This window comes from Halichoerus grypus, chromosome 11, assembly GCF_964656455.1.
Source record: "Halichoerus grypus chromosome 11, mHalGry1.hap1.1, whole genome shotgun sequence".
Lineage (NCBI taxonomy): Eukaryota > Metazoa > Chordata > Mammalia > Carnivora > Phocidae > Halichoerus > Halichoerus grypus.
This window is the reverse complement of record NC_135722.1, coordinates 31,525,306-31,540,669: the sequence shown is the minus strand read 5'-3', so window position 1 is coordinate 31,540,669 and position 15,364 is coordinate 31,525,306. Positions and strand designations below refer to the sequence as shown.

The window sequence follows — 15,364 nt, the reverse complement described above, 5'->3', positions numbered from 1 at the left end:
GCTCTGCTGTCAATACCTTCCCTGGTCTTCGCTCGTTCAATCCTCAGGACGGCCCCGAGACAGGCGTGACGATCTGCACCCCCTCCCAGGAAGCTGAGACTCGGAACAGTGATACACACTCACCCTGACTCACCCAGCCCGGCAGTGATGTTGGTGAGATTTGAACTCAACCTGTCTGCCTCCAAAACCCACGTTTGTCATCACAGGACTACTTGAGGCGCCTCCCCCACCTCAGCCAGGGACAGGTGCCAGGAACAGCGCTATTGTTTTTTGCTTATCCCACTGCCTGTCCATCTGCAGTTGCTATTTTTCCATTGCCATCATCAATCACGGCGTGACTGACGCGGGTCAGGGAGAGGGTCCTGCAGCTGCCCGTGTGTGGCTATGGGAGTCCGCTGCCCACAGTCCTTCCTGTTGGCTCCGTGGGGACATCTGCGGAAAGCCCTTTCTTTGAAAATAAACTGATCCAGTTGGGGGAGTGGTCCCTCTTATTTATTTAGTCACAGCCTCAAGGCTAAACTGGTGGCCCGGCAGCTCCGAGTATTTTCCCTGAGCTGGAAAGCCAACTCCAAGCACGGGTGAACAGGTTGGGAAACTGGAGAACAGCACAGACGTCGGGGGAAATTCCACGTGCGGTTGCCTGCGGTGGAAGGGCTGTGTGGCCCAGCGTTCCTTCTCCCCAGGGAAACTTGCAGGCTGCCCCCTGCTCTCCCCCACCAAACTAAGTGAGCAGAGAGACTCCAGGCCTGAGGGAGCCGGCTTCTCCAGGAAGACGGAGGGGAGGGTGCAGAGGCCCAGGGGCCGTTTGTCTCAGGGCACTGGGTCATTCAGAAGTCACTGACCTGCTCGCCGGGGGCAGATCTCTCTGGCTTGGGCACAAATCCCACTAATCCCCTGGGCTGGACTGCCCCAGCTGCCTGCGGACAGGAGCCAAGATGGGGTTCCTCCCAGTCAGAGGAAAGGTCTCTGGCATGACCTCATCAGGAGGGCTGCTGAGGTGCCGTTCTTGGAGGAGCCATCCAGAAGCCAGCAGAGTTTGAACTGAAGAAACTTCCAGTAAGAACGCCTTCCTGCGAAGGGCGCCTGGGTGGCTCAGTCGGATAAACACCCGACTCTCAACTTCGGTTCAGGTCATGATCTCAGGGTTGTGAGGTCCAGCCCGCATCCAGCCCCCGCGCACGCGCCAGGGCTCCGCACCCAGCGGGTAGTCTGCTTGGGATTCTCTCCCTCCCCCCTCGCTTGCATGTGTGCGCGCACACTCCCTCGCTCTCTTTAAAAAAAAAAAGAATGGCTTCCTGTGAGGTCACTCACTACCCCCAAGTTCACCACGTTGCACTGTGTTCTGCTCCCTGAAAACATTTTCTAACATTCATTTAGAGCTTTCTTTATTGTGTCACAGTTGAAATTGAAAACAAGCAAGCAGTCATCTCTGGAACAAAACCACTTTAGCAAACAATGTGGACATGGCAAGAATTCCATCTCTTGCCCAGGGGAGGACACGTCTTGACGCCAGACTGTATGTTTTGGTCACCAAGGGCTTGCTCCGCTGCACGACAATGTACCTGGACAGCACTCAGTCCGTGCCCGTTGGCCTTCAGTCACACTCGTGTAGTTTCATTCCTGGGCCCCAGAGAAAGAGAACAGGCTTTGGAGTCACAAGGGTCTGATTTCAAATTCCAGCTCCACCATTTTATTTCTTCATGATCCTAAACAAGTCACCTAGGCTTCCTGGCCTTGGTTTTCCCATCTGTGAAGTGGGGCCAGTGCAATCTATCTTGAAAAATTGTCATTAGGCTGAAAAGAGACAATGTTTGTAGAAAGCATCTGGCACATGGTAGGGTGCTCTATAAATTTAATTCCTTCCCCCTTCCTTCTCACACCAAGCAAAGGAAATACGATTAATAAAATATTTAAAAAGAAAAGTAAAAAGGAAGGAAGGAAAGAAAGAGGAAGAAAAGCCTTGCAGCCCAAGCCCCGCTCCCTTCAAGGTTGACTGTGATTCCACCTTCATTTCCTAATCTCACTGCCTGTGCCCTACACCCCCACACTCTGGTCCCTGTGCTAAGAAAATGTCTGAAAGTCTCCTCCTCCCCTATGTCTATCAGGACAGCTCGTAGGTGACACAAGAAGAAGGTTGGGGGTCTACACTGTCAAGTCCCTCCAAATGTTTTCAGCCACATGCACACGCCCTTGCTCCATCAGATGTCTCCGTGACTGGGGCTCTGCAGTGATGCCCCCACCCCCGGATACCAGAGCAATATCTGCCAACATCCCTCCTGGAAGGACCATTTCACGTTCTCTCAGAGAGAATCCCATCTATTCCTTCCCAACCCCACCCCCATCTTGAGAAAAGCTTTATCACCACAAAGAACAGTGTTCTTTTAGCAAAACTGATGAAGATTTCAGGATCTAAGGTGAAGCAGCCTCGGTTTGAACCTTGGCTCTGTCCCTCACCTGTGTGACCTTGGCCAGGTTACTTAACCACACCAAACAGAGTCACGCCATCTATGGGATGAGGACAGTACAGTGCATACCTCACTGGGCTACCATGACAACTCATTAAGATCATTTATTTAAAATATTTAGCATAGTACTTGGAACATAGTAAACGCACAGTATACAATTGTGTTTTTATGACCTCGCCATTAAAAATTTATAGACCACCTGCATTCCTAAAATTCCGATTTTGCAACTCTAACCAAAAAAATGTTGGGGAGAGGGGAAAGACAGGATAATAATATTTAGAAAAGAAAATTTTCTAAGACTTTTTTAAAGAAAAGTGAAGCATGTAGATTGGTCAGGATTTAGGCACTCTACATACCTTCTCACTCAACTCTTGTGATACCTTTTGGAGTAAACTGGAGGGGTAAGTGGAGGAATAGTTCAGAACAGACTGAGTCTGAACTCTGATTTGGCCACTTTGCTGTGTGACCTAAGGTAAGTGGCTTAACCTCTCTGGGCCAATTTCTCTATTCAGTAAAATGAGAATAATGATTACCTATAAGGTAGTCATGAGGACTGAATGAGTTAATGTATGCAAAGCAGTAAGAAGAGTGTAAAGCACATAGTAACCTTTTACTCATGACTGCTGTAACCTTTTAGAGAGCCTGAAAGAGAGGTTCAAGAAGGTTAATTAATTCACCCAAGCTCACATGCTGGTAAGTGCAGGAGCAGAATTCAAATCCAAGTCAAACTGATTCCAGAGCCAGTAGAATGCTTATCCCACTACTCTTTATCATATATACCTAGTAGGAAAATAGGACTTTCTCTGGGCAAAAAAGATAAGACCAAACAAAGGGGAGCCTGGGTGTTGGGGAGAGTGATGGTTCATTTCTAGCAGAAGTAACAAAGACAGAAAAAGGAAAGGTTTGGAGAGAAAGAGGGTCAATTATATTGTGACATCAGAAGCTAACTCTGCAAATTAAAAAAAAAAAAAAAACGTGTTTTAGGCCATATTGCCTCCTGTGAGTACAGCCGGCATTCCAACCAGTTTGAAAAAGCCCTTGTGGGAGAGTTCCAGACACTGTTTAAATTCTGATGCAGGGAGGGGAGCCCTGGTGGCTGTGTGTTTCTGCAGAGCTGGTTTTCCTGTGCACAGACCCTTCTCTGGGTCCAGCCCTCAGGGGGACATCGTTCCAAAGCACTGAACCAAATATGTTATGCCCCTCTGCTAGGCCCAATGCCCACAGTTCTCAGAACACGAAATCCTGGTGCATGGGGCCCGGCTGGGAGTGCTGGGCAGGGTGGGGCATTCAGAGACTCCGGGCGACTGTTGGCTGTAGGATTAGCAGTGATTAATTTTTCTTTTTAGCGTTTGCTTGAGCATTGAGCATATATGGCTTTGGTGACTAGAAAAGAAATTGTTGAAACAAAACAGTTAAAAAACCACATGTGGTCATCTCTGGGTTGTGGGATTACTGGTGATTTGTGTTTCTGCTTCTTTCCTTTGTGTTTTTTCTGTTTTACTTCATTTTCTGCTTTGAACATGTAATGCTTTAGGATTTAAAGGAAAAAAGAATAAACGTTATTAAAACTCAAATGAGAATGATTTCACGTGAGTGTGAGCTCCAACCACCTAGGCCTCCCTGGCTCCTGTCACAACATGTTGAAGGTGGAATTCCATAACGTCCTCCCTCAGCAAAGAGAAAAACCTGCCAAGAAGGGGTGACTGCTCTCCCGGGGTCCGGGGCTCAGAGAGCTCACTCCACCAGCACTACCACACTGAGCTGTGAGCGCCTCTTTTTTTTTTTTTTTAATCTTGTTACTGTTCAATTGACTTGTCTGATTATTTTTTTACCAAATGAAAAAAAAGTGTGTTTCCACCTGATCAAAATTCATGTTTTGTCCATTAGCTCCATTCTTTAAACTCGGAAGGAAATGTTCAAGTTTCCTAGACCTTTGAGGGTTGGTGATTCAAATGCAAATACATGTGAGCTCCTCAGGGATATACTTTCTGTCAGGAAAGAATAAAATGGGCCAAAGTCAGTGCTCTGGTGGTTTTTTGTGTTTCTTCTCTGGAAAGGAAAAAAAAAAAAAAAGAGGGGAAGGGGAGGGGAGAGAGAAAGAGAAAGAGAGATGGAAAGAAGAAAGAGGGAAGAAAGGGAGGAAGGAAGAAGAGAGGGAGGAATGAAGAAGGGAAGGAAAGAGAGAGGAAAGGAGGAAGGAAGAGGGAAGGAAGAGAAAGAATACAAAGAGAGAAGATATGGGGAGGAAGAGGGAGAGGGAAGGAGTGAGTTTAGAAACATCAAGGAGATCAGTGTTGACAATTAGAATGCAATGGGAATACCTTGAACAAAAGTGGCCTAAAAAACAATTCTTTCCACCCCTGTCATTTTCCATATGAGAAAGCTAGGCCCAGAGAATTCAGTAATTTACCCATTTCAAACACTTACATGATAATAGAAGCAAGATTACAAGCCAAATTTTCCCAATTCCAGACCTGGCCCACTTTCAATTCAACTCTGTGCACTCTGCCTTTAGGTGCAGGGAGGTATGTGTGACCTACCCAGCCTATTACAAAGGCCTTGACATTTAAAGGATTAAACATTTGGATGATGCCTTGGGAGTATTCCTTCAAAGACGGTTCTCTCAAAAGAGGTGGATCAAAGAAGACTGGTGGAAAGAGGGGTCTGTATCCGTTAGGGTGCTTTCAACTGCCAGCAACAGAGAATCTCACTCAAAGTGGCTTAAGCAATAAAGGGCATTTTGTTGAAAGCGCCACGGTATGGTGACCTTCAGAGGAGGCTTGTTCCCAGCAGCTAAATTAAATCACCAAAGATTCAAGTTTCTCTCCATCTTCTTGTTCTGCCTTTGGCAGCACCATCTTCCTCCTACAACTCACTCTCTCTGTGGCCCTAATGCAGGAACTCTCAGGCCTGGTCCCTTCCTTTCCCTTCCCTGCCTTGGACCTCAGTTCCCTGATCTGTCAATTGATGGGGCTGGTCACTGAACGAGCTCAAACTGCCCTTGCATCTCTAACGGATTTTCTCAAAAGGTGGTCCATGGGCCATTTGTATTAGAACTGTTGCTTAGCCTGTTTGTTTAACCAACCATACAGTTCCTACACTCTAGCCCAACGCCGCTAAACCATCATCTCTGAGGAACACAGGGCTCTGCGGCGTCAACAAGCTGGCCCAGAATATCCTTGTGCCCATTGAAGTTTGATAAATATTTGTTCCCAAGAGAACCTAGAACAGGGAGTAAACTATGACTGCTGAGCCAAATTCTGCCTGAGAGTTAAGATGGTTTTTACATTTTTAAAGGGTTGCCTTTAAAACAAACAAACAAACAAAAAAGGAGAAAAAAAACCAAACTCACGCAAAGAAGAATATGAAACAGACCTTCCATGTCTCCCAAAGTCTGACATATTTACTACCTGGCTCATGACAGAAAAACTTTGCCAACCCCTGGCCTAGAATAATGAGGTCATTGGATGGTGGAGAGAAAGGCAAGGGGTGGATCTGGACAGTTTATAGGGCTGATGAGGCCAAGAATTCCTGGGAGCAGGAGTTTGCAATGTTCCATCAGCTCCATGGAGAATCAAGCAAGTCAAAAATAAAATGTGCTCAAGTTCTGGAATTCAGTTTAAGAAATATCTTTTCCAGGAGACCTCCTGGAGTCTTTAGTTGGGCCACCCAATGTCGAATATTGACCTAAGGGCCAGGGCGGGGGGTACAGTAAAAGCTCAGGAAGGGATGATGTCAGCATGCAACCTCTTTGCTCTGACAGCCACCAGTCAGCGGTCTCCCATTACATGGGGAACATTTTGGGGTTAGCTTGTGTGACTCATTTCTATGCCTTACTTCCAATCACAGAGCAAACACTTATCAGCTAAGGATATGGTGCTCAAAGAGCCACCCCAAGTCAGGGAGGTAATTTCCCGGGGACCTGACCAGGAAAATATCCCAGTGCTTCTCGGACAATGGGCAAGCGATGCTCTATGTTAGGAGCAATAGCGGACAAACCCATGGTTTGGGAGTCAGGCAGACCTAGGGTCAAGTCCTGCCCCTGAACTTACCTGCTCTATGCATAATTTTAGACCCGCACTGTCTGAGATGGTAGCCAGTGGCCCCATCTGGCTACTTATATTTAAATTCATTAAAATTAAATAAAATGTAAAATTCAGTTCCTTGGTGACAGTAGTCACACTAGTAGTCACTAGTCAACTCACTAACTACATGTGGCTTGTGGCTATCGTATCAGACTGTGCAGATGCAGAACTTTACCACCATCACAGAAAGTTCATGGGGCAATGCTGCTGTAGGCAATCTTTTCTGGGGGGCAGCGGAGTTTATTTAAATTCCAGCTAGTTAACATACAGTGTAATATTAGTTTCAGGTATACAATTTAGTGATTTAACACTTACATAGAATACCAGGTGCTCAGCACAAGTGCACTCCTTAATCCCCATCATTATTTCACCCATCCCCCCCACCCAGCTCCCCTCTGGTAACCATCAGTTTGTTCTCTATAGGAGTCTGTTTCTTGGTTTGCCTCTTTCTTTTTTTTCCTCTATGATCATTTGTTTTGTTTCTTAAATTCCACATGTAGGCAATCTTTTTTTTTTTTTTTAAAGATTTTATTTATTTATTTGACAGAGAGAGAGACAGCGAGAGAGGGAGCACAAGCAGGGGGAGTGGGAGGGGGAGAAGCAGGCTCCCCACTGAGCAGGGAGCCCGATGTGGGGCCCAATCCTAGGACCCCAGGATCATGACCTGAGCCAAAGGCAGATGCTTAACAACTGAGCCACCCAGGCACCCCATGTAGGCAATCTTTTGACAATCATCTTTGAATCTATCCTCTGGCTTTCTTTCCACCACCCAATGGCCTCATTATTCTAGGTTCTATTGCTTTGGGGGAGAAATGGTTATCAAACTCCAACCCAAGTTTGCACATGCTCATTTATAAAACAGACATAATAGTATATCTACCTGTCAGGGTTGTTGTGAGGATTACAGGAGACAGAACAGATAGAGTGACTAGCACAACACCTGCCACAGAAAGAGTGCTCATCGAAGGGCTCTCGCTGGTATTGTGTGCAAAATCTCACGCTTGGTTACTACTAATACTCTCCCATCTTCCTCTAGACCAGTGGTTCTCAAACTCCAGCATGCATAAGACTCACAGTCTGCTGGGAGGGTCCTATCCCCAGAGTTCCTGATTCAGGAGGTTTGGGAGCCTGGTAATGTGCATTCTAACAAGTTCCTAAGTCTTGTTGATGCTGCAGCTCTGGGAACCACACGCTGAGAACTGCTGCTCTAGACAGTTCTTCTTCAGCCATTGCTGCCTCTTTCTGTTAGGGAGTTGTTACTTCTTTGTCATATTGTCCTTTCCTGAACATAACTTGCTAAGTTATGCACCTGCCTGCAACCAGGCTATTTATTCCCTCTATCCCTGAGAAACCTTTATCTGCATTTTCCAACCCCAATCCAGACTCTGATAAGCCTGGTCAATGGCTTCCCCCCCAGATCTCCACCCCCCGAGTTTGTCACTCATCCCTCTGTGCTGCCTCTTACATTTTGCTTATTGTTTGTTTGCTGTGACATAACGGTTATTTCCTTGTCCGTGTCTCCTAAAGTGTAAGGAGATGTTCCACTGCTGGTCCCCGAGACAAACTGTTGTGGCACATCAATAATTTTAGATGGTACACAGAGAAACAAACAACACTGAACCACAAAACAAGACAGTTCTTTCCAAACTCCCATTACATCTGGGAGAAAGCCTTGGTCTGGGGCTGATGTGTCTTCAGCCCCTTGCTAATAATGCTCCAGCTCAGAGCCCGAGTCAGATAACCCCATCACCATGCCGTCATCATCATCATCATCATCACACAATGGGGGCTTAAATCCATGTAGTGCTTTCTGGGTGCCTGCCAGTGTTGTAAGCTTTACACATGTTTACATAAATTAATTGAGTGAATCCTCGCAACCCTTTGAAGTAGAATAGAATCGTGATTTTCAGTTTAGAGATGAAGAAACTGAGGCACAGAGAAGTTATGTGGCTTCATCACAGTCATACAACTGGGAAGCAGGAGAACCAAGATTCCAACCTAAGCAGAGCACCCAGTGTAGTCTCCTAACCACAATAATCCTGGGGCAGAGTTTCACAAAGCTGTTGTTTTCTTACCCTGTCTTCTATCTTGGGCAAGTATATTCATTTTCTATTTGGCTGGCGATAAAAGCCTCTTTTTTACCTGAAGTAAAGTAGCTTACTAGGTGTGCGCTAGCGGTAAAGCCGGCTCTTGGATAGAGCAGCTGGGACATGGCATGCACCTGACTGATATTTGGGGTAACAAGTCTAAGCAGATGGTGAGCTTCTTGGGGGCAGGATCCTGTTAGTGTCAGTCAGGATCCAGCCAGAGAACAGATGGCACATGCAAAGACTTCACTGGAAAGAGCATCATGAAGGAGAGCTCTGGGATGTGGGCGAACAGGACAAGAGGATGGCAGAGGGTAGTGATGTACCAGGGACTAGCCATGGAGGGAGGCTGTTACGCCCCTGGAAGGAACAAGGGCAGAAAATGGCCTTACCAGATTATGTGAGAGCCATCCCCAACTGCAATAGTGGAAGAAGAGTCACCAGACAGAAACTGTGGCCAAAGGAGAACCAGCTAGGAGTAGGGAGGGGTGACCTATTTCTCCTCTAACCGTCTACTCTCCGTCCTGTGAGTCCTTGCCATAGATGGACTCCAACGGGAGCCCAGAGGGCAAGAGACCAGGGATGCTGGCAATAAAGGTGGCCTCCCAGGTGCAGACCAAGGCCGAGGAAAGCAGGGATGAGTATGAGGCAGCCCAGAGAATAATCTGCACAGCAGTAGGCACAGCATGGCACACAGAGCACCATGCACAGCGTGTGTGTCTAGGATATGCACAAGACACATTTGTTGCTTTAAACAGAACTGAACTGAATGGAGAAATTGGTTTCAAGTAAAAAAAAAAAATGCTGTGTGCTAAAAGCAACTGGACCCTGGGGGCACCTGGGTGGCTCAGTCGTTAAGCATCTGCCTTCGGCTCAGGTCATGATCCCAGGGTCCTGGGATTGAGCCCCACATCGGGCTCCCTGCTCCACGGGAAGCCTGCTTCTCCCTCCCCCACTCCCCCTGCTTGTGTTCCCTCTCTCACTGTGTCTCTCTCTGTCAAATAAATAAATAAAATCTTTAAAAAAAAAAGCAACTGGACCCTGGACCTCGAGGTTTCTACTTCCAGCTTATTTGGACGCACGAATCATGAGATGCCACTGACCTCTTGGAGCTTGAGTCACACACATGAGGAACTGGGTTACTGGTGCACAGAGTGTTTCAAGGTGTAATTACATCCTCCACCTCGTCAGGGTGTCTAGACTAGATTGTGAGACCTGGGGGAAGAAAAGACTACAGCTTTCTGTGGCCCTCGAACAAGTGGGAATTACTGGCAGAGTCCTTTTCCCAGAGTACACAGGAGCAAATCCCCGACAAGGCAGCAACCTTGGCCTGAAGGGTGAATATAAAAAGGGAAAAGAGGTACTGATGCACAAGTCTCAATAGGAAAGAGAGTCCTGGGGGCGCCTGGGGGGCTCAGTGGGTTAAGCATCTGACCTCTGCTCAGGTCATGATCCTGGGGTCGGGGGATCGAGTCCCGCCCTCGGGCTCCCTGCTCATCAAGGAGTCTGCTTGTCCCTCTCCCTCTCTCTCTCTTCCCCTCCCCCTGCTCATGCTCTCAGATAGAGCAAAACGTTGCTTAGTAAGGCAAAGAAAACACGGGTTTAGCTTAAGTGATTGAACATGTATTATGTACCTGCCACTGTCTGGTACTTAGATCAGGGCTGTGTATCACAGCAGCTGTCAAAGTGAGGTTCGTGGAACTCTGGATCCCAGAGCTTGACAGGGGACCCACAAGGTCAAAACAATATTCAGAACAACACCAAGACATTATTTTTTTCTTCCAATGTATTTACACATTGGTGAAAAGAAAAGGTGCAAAAAGCTGCCACCAAACTATGCTAGTGGTCATTGCATTCTCCAAAGTCACGCACTTACAGTAGGGAAAAAAAATGCCATTTCACTTAAGCATGTCTTTGATGAAGCAGAATAATTATTAATTTTATTAAATCTCAACCCTTGAGCACATGTCTTTTTAAGACTCTGCATGAGGGGTACCTGGGTGGCTCAGTAAGTTAAGTGACTGACTCTTGATTTTGGCTCAGGTTGTGATCTCCCAATCATGATCCCAGGGTTGTGAGATCGAGCCCCACATCGGGATCCACGCTGGGCTTGGAGCCTGCTTGAGATTCCCTCTCCCCCTCTCCCTCTGCCCCTCCCCCCACTTGAGCGCTTACTCAAAAGAAAAGGACTCTACATGGGGAAATGGGAAGATTGAATAATGTATTTCTACACATGTCCAAGTACCATGGTTGTCTCAAGGAAAGGCACCTGCTCAGTTGTTGGAGTTGCAATCCAAACTAAACTTTTTTCACGGATTACCATTTGTACATGAAGGAACAAATGGAAAACTATGGGCATTCAGACTTGAGTAATGGGCAGACATGTTCTCAAAAATTAAGTAAATGAGCCTGTTATGTAAAAGAAAACAACTGACAGTATTTGTTACCAATGGTAACATTCAAGCTTTGATGTGGAAATTAGGATTTTGGAAAATATATATGCCATCATTAACTTGCCAGCTTCCCAATACCTGAAGATTTTTCTGATGAGATCTGTGGTGGCATTAATGAAAGTGATATTTTGATGTCATATAAAGAAATGTGTCAACACCTGGATGATCTGCATAATTCAGTGAATCAATATTTTCCAAATGCCCAATACATCATATTGCAAAAGTACACACAGGCAAAACACTGATTTAAGTGCAAAATAGCCAATGGATTTTAAGGTAACATAGTATGAAAATTTCATTGATATGGTTTCAGATTCCACATTACAACCAACTTTGACGAAACTGGCAGTCAAGTTTTGACTTAGTATCAAAAAAGTCTATTAAAGTACCTTTCTCTTTCACAACTACATATCTGCAAGAGGCTACATTTTTTTTATACTGCAAGCAAAACAACATATGGCAACACATTGAATGCAGAAGAGGTTATGAGAATCTGTCTTCTATTAGGTCACACATTAAGGAGATTTGCAAAAATGTCACTTTCCCCACTGAAATTTTTTTGGAAAATATAATTATCACCAAAAATGTTAATTATGTAACTTTTAATCAGTTAGTTAATTATTATTTTAAAATAAATTGGTAGATAAATGATCTTTCAATTTCTCAGTTGTAATTTCTAATACAATAAATATTAGTAGATACAACCCACACTTAATAAAAAGGTTCTTTGGGGCCCTCAATAATTTTTAAGAGTGTAAAATGGTCCTGAAGCCAAAGTGTTTGAGAATTACTATTGTATAAGAATCTTACCAGTGCAATGAGATCCCAGAGGTAAGAGCTTCTAGGAGCCTAGAAAAATTATGAGACCCAGATAGAAAAACAGTTGTTGGCTCCAACTCTACAAAAGAAAACAATAAATGTAAAAATTAATAAATGCTTAATTAAATGTCTACAAAATGTACCAACATGCCAGCTTCATTCACTGTTAAATTAAGCATTCATAAGGATTTTATTCCATCAAATACAACTTATAGGTTCAGTTTTCTCACTTCACAAATTCCCCTATTCATAGTGGACACAGTAATTGTTGGGAACTCATAGCCAATCATAAATTAAATGAGTGACATGGCGCCAAATAATTTCTAAAGCACAAATATAAAAATCCTACAAAGATTCTTAAAACAAAAAAGCATATTTAATGTGGGATATGAGTGCAGCTGGTATATTTGATATTTTGTGTGGTGGGGACTCCAAAGTCAGAACATGCAGGGCTCATGAAGGTCCTACAGCATCGCGTTGTCTGTAAATCATAGCCCTCCCAAAACATTTCAGTGATCGGCGGTATCTTCACCGGGGAAAGGAGACATCTTCACCAGGTGAAATGCCTCCGCCTGACCTTTGGCAGGAATGGGAGAGAGAGACACATAATGAAAGTACAATAAACGGGTCAGCAGAGGAGCAAAATCACACGTGCTCTGTTGTTTGGGTCTGAGCAATGGCACAGCGGGCCAGGCCTCTGAATTCTGGGCAGGCATTAACACTGCCCTCACACCCAGACTTTCATCATTAGGTGTGAGCAAGGCAGGGCTGATGGTTTAGAAGAGCCCTGGGACATCTCACCAGAAAAGGACGAAGTCTGAAAGCAAAGGCTGGGGGCACTCTCTCAAGGTTAGGCAGCTTGAGGCAAGAAGTCACCCAATAATGGTCACCACTTCTGTTCCACGAGACCCTTGCCCCCTCACTGGCACCTCAGAATTACATGCCCTTGTCAAGGAGCGGTGTCCAGGGGCACCTTGGTGGCTCAGTCAGTTAAGCATCCAACTCTTGATCTCAGTTCAGGTCTTGATCTCAGCGTCATGAGTTCAAGCCCCATCTACTTAAAAAAAAATAAAGGAGCTGTGCCCAGTACTGCAGAGATGTCTCTCGACTTCACTCCCTTGAAAAGTGTCTTCCTTACCTTTCTGCCATGCTCAGCTCCATTAACTGGAGCAAGGCAGTGTTGGCCCTTCAGCCAACTTTGAGATATCATGAGTCTGAGACAATATGGAGATCTTAACAGGGATCTCCAGTGATGGGATTTCCTGCAGTACTGCAAGTAACTTATTTTCTTCCTCACTTTATTTTTTATAGTGTCTGCTATAATGAATTTACTTTAATTTTTTTTTTTTAATTTTAAAGGATATGGGTAAAGTAACTGGCTTATAATAGGTCTTTGATAAAGAGTAATCACTATTATTTGGGAATTAATCAGGGAGTGCCCTAACATTTCCTGCATTGAAATTGGGAGCTCTCCACTGTTAAGAGAGGACAGATTGACTTCCATTTTCTGGAGCTGCCTAGTTTAATAAAAAAGTAAAATAAAAATAGAAAAATGGAAAAACAGGAATATAAAACATATGATACATTTAAAATGTTTCACTTAACAAATCAATGTTTTAAACATACATACATATGCAAAACCACAATACAATAAAATCATGCAATTGACGATATATATCAAGATTTATGAAAAACAAATAATGCATGGAGCACACATTGCGTAGGCAATGTGGCCTGGGAAGGAGACCAAGATGTCAAGCTCTCCATGTACAAAGTCTTCTTTCAGTCATGTCAGTGAAGCTCTGCCACTCAATGGTATCATTTAGAGATAAAAACAAGTCTAAAGTTGAGTTTCATTGCCAAATTGCCTTCCTTGGGCACCTCTTCCCTTCACCAACACCACTAGATTCTGATTGCCATCAGCCTTTATTCCTTGTATTGATATCAGCATTTCTCAATGCAAATGTCTGAACTTCCCAACCACAGGGAAAGGGTCATATACTCTGCTGTGACTTTTCGTGCTTATAACAAACATGTAACCTACTAATCGAATTACTGATACTTTTTAAATATCAAGTTTTTTTAAGTGCTAACAGAAATATCCACTATAAATGCATATTTTTTATCTTCCAATTTGCACACACCCTGGAGATCTGCATCAACTCTCCAAGCCTACTCTATCATATTAAAAGATGAAACCTCAAGGGCGCCTGGGTGGCTCAGTTGGTTAAGCGACTGCCTTCGGCTCAGGTCATGATCCTGGAGTCCCTGGATCGAGTCCCGCATCGGGCTCCCTGCTCGGCAGGGAGTCTGCTTCTCCCTCTGACCCTCCCCCCTCTCATGTGCTTGCTCTCTCTCATTCTCTCTCTCAAATAAATAAATAAAAAATCTTTAAAAAAAAAAAAAAAGATGAAACCTCAAATCAATCTTTTTTTTTTTTTTTTTGGCTTTCTGTCCAACCCTTTTGAGCAAGGATACCACCCTTCCTCTGCCTCCCCTCCACGGAAGGCCAGCAAGGATCTCTTGGCAGCTGTTCCTTTCATCTCTCCAGGGTCAGACACCTCCTTGCATTGTTATTTCAGTTGATCCAGTTGTGACTAAGCCATCAAATGCACTTTCTCTGAACATTCAACTGCTGATCACTGAAAATCAAGAGGTTTGGATGATGGTCTCTGGCGTGAATCTTCTCCCATCTGGTTCTAGTTCAGGGCTGGCCTTTGGAGAGCCCTCTGTCTCACACCATGACTCTAAGTGGGTGTGGAGACTAGTTGGCTCTCTTGCAGTTTGAGTGGATCCAAGGAGAGCTATTTGTTTTTCTAAGCAAGAACAAGGAGGGATTTTTTGCATCATGTAGATGTAAGCTTATCACCAATTTCTTCATAACAGGTGTGTCTTATTTGACATAAAGGAAGATCTGTTATCAAACACAAAGGCCTTTTTCATTATGACTTTAAGGGAACAACGGTACTTTTAAAGATAGAAGCAACTGGTGTCTTCATATATCCGTTGAGGATATTACCAAAAGATCCATCCCATCCTTGCCACTTCCTCATTCCACTCCCTTTAATTGAAGCCATTACTTCTTGTCTAGAAAACAACAGCTCCGTGGTTGGTCTCCCTGCCTCCTCTCTTGCCCTTTGCCATCTTTCTTCTCTTTGCTGTAAGCACAAATTTTTTCAAACGCAAATATGAGCCTAACCACCCTCCTTGTTCAAATAACTGCAATAGCTCCCCCGTGCTTATAGGAGAAAACATACATTCCTTAGCAAGCACACAAGGCTATTTATAACAGAGGAAGATAAAACAATACAAACTTGTGAAAAGTGGGTTTTTTTTAATATATTTTTTTTCTCTTCAAAGAAGTTGAGCCACACCAGGCATAAATGTTATGTAATTTTGGTCCATGGTGACAAGTTTAAAATTCTGACTCTAGGTTGTCACTCATGCCACTCCCA

The 15,364-nt window shown here is 44.6% G+C and overlaps 1 protein-coding gene across 2 annotated transcripts in view; it reads right to left on the bottom strand.

Annotated features, from left to right (window-relative positions):
- Positions 1-1,412: 1,412 nt before the first annotated feature.
- CCDC34 (coiled-coil domain containing 34) overlaps positions 1,413-15,364 on the bottom strand; it is a 120,495-nt gene continuing 106,543 nt past the window's right edge. Inside the window, exons 8-9 of one of the 2 annotated variants that reach the window (XR_013442384.1) lie at positions 11,901-11,988; positions 1,413-1,620 (exon numbers count right to left, since the gene is read on the bottom strand). The gene's annotated coding sequence lies outside the window, so the exon portion shown is untranslated. The remainder of the gene's footprint in view (positions 1,621-11,900; positions 11,989-15,364) is intronic. The other variant, XR_013442385.1, reaches the window with a different exon arrangement.